This window comes from Sapajus apella, unplaced genomic scaffold (assembly GCF_009761245.1).
Source record: "Sapajus apella isolate SASKATOON/1434 unplaced genomic scaffold, GSC_monkey_1.0 scaffold6, whole genome shotgun sequence".
Taxonomy (NCBI): Eukaryota; Metazoa; Chordata; class Mammalia; order Primates; family Cebidae; genus Sapajus; species Sapajus apella.
The window spans coordinates 78724600-78731738 of record NW_022436946.1 but is presented as its reverse complement, the minus strand read 5'-3'; the positions used below and the strand labels follow the sequence as shown (position 1 = coordinate 78731738).

The window sequence follows — 7139 nt, the reverse complement described above, 5'->3', positions numbered from 1 at the left end:
TGCTTAGGGACACTAACAAATGATAAGATTAGCCAGCCACTCTATAGTTTGGGGCATCGGTCACATAGGCTACTTATTTCTAAAAATCATTTTCTCTGACTGGCACAATGACAGGGAATCTTCACTTCGCTTCCTGCTCTGCAGGTCCCTGATGGACACAGTCATTGTCCAAGTCCTGAATGTCAGTTAGTGTCTCCTGATGTACATTTGGGACAGACTGCTCCATAGGCTTAGCTCCCATTTGGTTTTATTTGACATGGTGAGCCAGTAGCAACTCGATTTGGCTTAATTGGCCACTCTTAATTCTTTGCTGTCATATTGCTCAGTGTAATGACTGGCAGAGACAATTCTTTCATCTTTGGTTAAATTCCAGATACTCATTTAGAAAAGGGATTCTCCAAAGGTGTATTTTTCTTTTGTTTATTGTGTATGTATGTGTGTAATTTCTACTTTTATTCTAGATTCAAGGGGTAACTGTACACACCCAGAGGAAAATAAATTGTTCTACCAAAAGATACCTGCACTAATCACAGAACTATGCACAATATCAAAGACATGGAATCAATAAGTGCCCATCAACAGTGGATTGGATACATACCAGCAAATGTGGTACATGTACACCATGGAATATACATATCCATAAAAAAGAACAGAATCATGGACTTTGCTGCAACATAGATACAGCTGGAGGCCATTATCCTAAGCAAATTAATGCAGAAGCAGAAAATCAAATACCTCATGTTCTCACTTATAAGTAGCAGTTAAACATGGGGTCATACATGGACATAAAGATGGCGACAATAAATACCGAGGAGAACTAGATGGGGGAGAAAAGGTAGGAACAAGAGCTAAAGACCTCAAGGACCTAGAAATAGAAATTCCATTTGACCCAGCAATCCCATTACTGGGTATATATCCAAAGGATTATAAATCATTCTATTATAAGGACACATGCACATGAATGTTCATTGCAGCACTATTTACAATAGCAAAGACTTGGAACCAACCCAAATGCCCATTGATGATAGACTGGACAGGGAAAATGTGGCACATATACACCATGGAATATTATGCAGCCATCCAAAACGATGAGTTTGTGTCCTTTGTAGGGACATGGATGAACCTGGAAATAATCATTCTTAGCAAACTGACATAAGAACAGAAAATCAAACACCACATGTTCTCACTCATAGGCGGGTGTTGAACAATGGAACACATGGACACAGGGAGGGCAGCATCACACACCGAGGTCTGTGGGGGGAACTAGGGGAGGGACAGTGTGGGGTAGGGATTTGGGGAGGGATTAACATGGGGAGAAATGCCAGATATAGGTGATAGGGAGGAAGGCAGCAAACCACATTGCCATGTATGTACCTATGTAACAATCTTGCATGTTCTTCACATGTACCCCAAAACCAAAAAGGCAATAAAATAAAATAAAATAAAAAACTACCTATTGGGTACTATGCTCATTACCAGGGTGATGAGATCATTCCTACCTCAAACCCATTTCTAATATTTAGTTAACATTCATCTTTATGTAACAATTTCAGGAGAAGGAAGCAGACAGTATTCCTTTTGAGCTTGTACTTGTCCGCAAATTCCTCTCTGTTGCTCCTGCAATGAACAATGGCTCATCAGGAAACAATTTCTTCTGCCATAACTCTGTTGACATTTCTTCTTTGTCTTCTAGCATTTGCTTTTGTAAAAGTACGACGACTCATAGTCTTCTATGAGAACTTCTGACTGGATGCTAGAATAATTTTTCTCTTTTATTCTGAAATTTGATTTACTAAAATATGTCTCTTTTTATTTTTTGGTATTTCATGGGTCTTCTTAATATGAAGACCAAGTCTTCTTTAAACTCCTAGACATAATTTTTCATAATTTTTTTTACATTTTAAATTTTCTTTTCAGGTTCTCAGTTTTTATTTCCATTTGTGGCAGTGTTTCTCAAAGTTTTCATATCATTAAAAATATTTAATGTTTATATTTTGAAAAATAAATATTCTTAAATTCAATCCCAGATATACTAAATTTGTGTCTCTGGTAGACAGCAAAGGAAGATGAATTTTAAACAAGTATGTGGGTGGTTATTTTTTTTTTTTTTTTTTTTTTAAATGACCATTACCTTTTATTGCCAGTACAATTTTTTCCGGTAGGGATGTGAGATTACAGTTTATCATGTACTCAGTTTCCACGTGTACTGGGATCTGTTGCTAGCTATTTTGTTTTCATCATCATTCTATCTGTTCTTCTACCAGAATCAAATTTTTAAATTACAGTTTTAAGTTTATATTTCAGTATCTGGATGGACTACCACTGCTCTTTTTTTTTTTTTTTCTGGATTTTCTTTTTCTTTTCATTTTTTTTTTTTTTTTGAGATGGAATCTCGCTCTGTTGCTCAGGCTGCAATGAAGTGGTACAGTCTTGAATCACTGCAACCTCCTCCTCCCGGTTCAAGTGATTCATACATTTAGGAAACAGTTTTATGTATTTTTAATTATGCCTATGTTTGATTTTCTGGCTTGGTTCCCCATGTTGTATATGCACCATTCCTTGTAATAACTCCTCTTTTTCTTTCTTTGCATTCTATGATTATTTCTTGAAATGCTCTTCCAATCCACTGATCTAGTTTTCTGTGATATCTAATCTGATGCTGCATGATTTTATTGTTTTTTCAGATTCAGTAATCATGGGCCACCTGAAATAAGTTTTTTCTAGTTTCTAATTCCTCTGATTATGTAAATGCCATGTCTGCTCGAATATTGTTGAGAGTTTTTAAAAGAAAAACTTTGTCATTTTTCTCGAGGATGTCACATTACAGGAGCCATGTCTGACTTGTCTTCTTCCTTTGAATTAATGAATAATGTCACATATACAGTGATTTTATTGCATTTATAAGCCATTAGAGAAATTAATTTTTCAGCCAGGCATAGTGGTTCAAGTAATTTTTCAATGCTGTAATATCAGCATTTTGGGAGGCCAAGGCAAGAGGATCCCCTGAATCCAGAAATTCAAAGCCACTGTGGACAAAACAGAAAGACCCCACCTCTACAATTTTTTTTTTTAATTAGCTGGGTGTGATGGTGTGCACATGTAATCCCACCTGCTCAGGAAGCTGAAGTGGGAGGATGACTTCAACAAATGAATTCAAGGCTGCAGTGAGCTATGATTCCACCTTTGCATGCCAGCCTGGGCAACAGAGCAAGACCCTGTCTCAAAAAAAAAAAAAAAAAAAAAAAAAGAGAGAGAGGAAAAAAAGTATACATTTCCACTGTTGGAGATATGTTCATGTTTTTATTTAGACAAAATGGGAAAACGAAGTCTTGATGTTTCTATAGGTTTTGCCTGTGTAACATAAAAGGAAATTTAAATCCCAAAAACTAGCTATGAAGAAAATCTTTGCATTTTTAAATGTTTGTTTAGCATATCTAAGCTATCTGGGTCTGCAGCCCTCCTTTTCAATGAGGGTCCAGTCCAAGTGTCACCAACTAGTGTGAGTGCCTTTGCTAGTTGTTTCTTGAATAATTATGCTTTCTATCAATATTTAACCATGTGAAAATATATAGATACACACTATGTAACAGGATTTTGAGAATACAGTAGTAAAATAAAATAAATCCATGTTCATGGCTTCACGAAGCCTACAGTCTTGTGAGAAAAAAGGATATTAAACTAATAACTACCTAATTATGGCTCTGATGATCACAATAATGAAAAAACACACTATACATTGAAAGCATTTTAAATTATATTTTACCCTGTCTAGAAAGTCAAAAAAGGTTTAGGAATGTGATACTCAAATTGAGGCCTGAAAGACCTGAAAGAGCATTTAGTGTGAAAGGAGCATCTGTATTTGACCATGTAAATGAAATATCATAAGCAAAGGGGAGGATGACTCAAGAGATGACAAGAGAGGCAGACAGAATCTTGTCAGTCGTGCTTAAAATCTTCATATTTCTACTGGAAAACTAGAGGAGAATTTTAGAGACAGTGACCCAATCAGTCTGGGGTTTGCTGGTATTTCTGAAATCCTGATAGAGTGGAGGTGTGACCCCTACTCCCTTACTGAGGACCCATGACTCCCTCTTACTTTCAGGTAGTTATCTGCATGCCCATTCCACAACAGGCTGAATGGCAGTAGCAAATCTGAAAGGAATAAGGAATTTACCTTACAAATTTACTTGCACAATGCAAAACAGTTATTTATTGCAACATTGTAAGGGCAAAAATTGGAAACAACTCAAATGTTCATGAATTAGGAAAATTATGCTACACTCACACAATGGAATACTAAACAACTATTTAAAACGAAGCTCTCTAAATACTGACATGGAAAAACCTCCAAGATCAGATTCAGTGAAAAATTCAATTCAGGTCAGCCTAAGTAAGCAGATGAGAAAATAGACATCCATATTGAAATTTCATTGTATTTGCATAAAGAACACTGAAAGGATAAACAAATACACACACACAAAGAAAAAATGGTTACTTACAGGAGACAGAAATAAACAGGTAGGAGCAAAACTTCTCAATGTAAACGTCTTTATATTATGTTGATTTTTGAAACATATTATTTATTCCAAAAATGAGTAAAATGAATATTAAAGAGGATAAATATTTAAGGAAATTAGGTAGAAGTACTAAGGGAAGCTACAGGAAAAGAACATTTTTAAAAACCCATTAAACGTATCATCTTTAGCAGTGAAATCAGTTGGCCATTCAATTCTGGTTTGTTTAGGATTTATAACTGAAAATCAACTTTTAAGAGTTTCCAACAGTTTCTTTAGGATTTTACTCGAATGTGTTAGCTCTTTATTAAAGTAACTATGCAGTACCTGCATCACACTCAGGTTTCGGAAATGCAACAAGTTCAGGAAACTCAGAGAACTCAATCAATACACTGCAAATACAACAAGCGTAGCAATTTCTAACCTCGTGTTTCCTAACGAAAGGCCTTTTATATATATATTTTGTTATCACCTATGCCAAGTTTCACACAACAGGATGGAATTTCCAAATAGTCATGCACATTATTAAAAACAACCTTGTCTAGATGGCAGTGTAATTCAGAGACTTAAAGTCCTATCCTGGCTCCAAACTATAAAACTTAAAGGAATATCGATCTTTAAATACAAGTACAGTAAATAATTGAGGCTTTAGCCAGCACTGCCACGACACTGTTAGAAGTTTTGTCTTCATAATTGTCCCCCAAGCAAGCACTTAAATGGTCAATCCCATTAGCTTTATAGAAATCAACTTTGTCAACTTATTGACAGATTTCTTAAGCATAAATCTCTTTCTTGAATCTGATTACTTGCCCTGGCATAGTGATGACAAAGTGCACCATTTTATCCCAACACTTGTTTAAAGTAGCTGTGAAAACGTGCCTACTAGATGGATGCAGGTGCAAAAGTGGTACTGTTTTCTAACTGCCTCTTTTTTTCTGTTATACACACTAGCCTGCCATCAAAAATAGACTACTCCTGGAAGAAATGACAGAATATGAATTCACTGGTATTAATTGCCTTACTACCAATAACACCAAGGTATTTTTAATTGACAAACAAGTTGAAAATAGTCTTCATTGTATAAAAGACTTGCAGAAGACAGCATTTTAAAAAAACAAACAAAAAAATTAGACATGACATTGGAATTCTGCAGGAATAGTTATAGCCCATCCTTGTAGAAATATTTGCAAATCTAAGTTGAAATCACATTATTTTCATAAAGATGTATTACTTCATATTATTTAGCATAAAGAAAAAACATTTATTACTTCATACTATTTAGCATAAAGAAAAAAAATAGTCATTTCAGTGATGGAAACTTTCTCAAGATGATCTTTGCAATGGATGAAATGTGTCTCCCTAAAATGCATATGTTGAAATCCTAATCCCCAAGGCGATGGTATTAAGTGGTAGGGATTTTGAGGGGTGATTAGGGAATGAGAGTGAAGCTCTCATAAATGGCATTATTGTCTTTAGAAGTAGAACCCCAGAGACTTCTCTGGCCCTCTTTCTACCACGTGAGGATACAGTGAGAAGTCTGCGGTGTGTAACCTAAAAGATGACCCTCACCAGAACCTATGATGGTGCAACCTTGATCTCAGACTTTCAGCCTCCAACACTGTGAGAAATTAATTTTGTTTATAAGCCACCCAGTTTATGGTACTTTGTTATAACAGCCTGAACTAAGACAATCTCTTTTTTTAGAAAGAGCATCAGTCTAGAAATAAGGCCAAAACAAACCACCTAGCAGAATATCTGACACCCAGCAACTTAATAAGTGTTCACTGAATTAAAATCAGAATTGGGTTTTGAATCTGCCACTTACCACTTTGTGAGCTTGGATATTTTGCATCTCTATCACACAGCTTTCTCATCTAAGATAATGCTATCTGCCTCATGGAATAACATGTTACAACCTACATAAACATTTGGATTGTTTGAAAGGAACACATTATCTCAACATTCTACTAACACTTAGAAATTACAGTTTTGAGATGTCAGAAAACATGTTGCAATGAGCCCGATATTCAGCTACTTGCTTTAATTTACATGCTTCTGTGGACAAAACATATTAACATAATTGATAGGATTTCACCATTTGGCATTATGTAGATAGAACTGGAAAAAATAAACTGAGTTCTATAATTTTCTGTTTATCCCAACAGTCTTAAGCTCTAAGCAACAAAGAACTTCCTCATGCCAGTTCACCCCGCCCAGCCCTTGAGCAAAATATTAGTAGTGGGATCAGAGGTAGTGTTTCTGCTGGGATCTAGCTATCCCTTGAGTGGGTGCCAAACTGAATCATTCTTTTTTATTCAGTTCTTCCTCATGACTTTGCCTTGATTTTCTGAGTGTTTTTCAGGTTTTATACACTACTGAAAACAGTGCCTACCCTGAACCCCAGTTTTCTCCCCCTTCCCCACCAAGATAGAGTCTTACTGTGTCACCCATGCTGGAGTGCAATGGCGCGAACTCAGCTCACTGCAACCTCTGCCTCCTGCGTTCAAGCAATTCTCCTGCTTCAGCATCCCGAGTAGCTGGGATTACAGGTGTGTGCCACCAAGCCAGGCTAATTTTTTTTTTTGTATTTTTTGTAGAGACAAGGTTATGCCATGTTGGCCAGGC

General features: G+C 36.1%; 1 long non-coding RNA gene across 1 annotated transcript; it reads right to left on the bottom strand.

Annotated features, from left to right (window-relative positions):
* Positions 1-3819: 3819 nt before the first annotated feature.
* LOC116549095 lies at positions 3820-5198 on the bottom strand. Its single transcript, XR_004267711.1, has 2 exons — positions 4842-5198; positions 3820-4152 (listed from the first exon to the last, which is right to left on the bottom strand). It is a non-coding gene; the product is annotated as an uncharacterized LOC116549095 (long non-coding RNA).
* Between the last annotated feature and the right edge of the window lie 1941 nt (positions 5199-7139).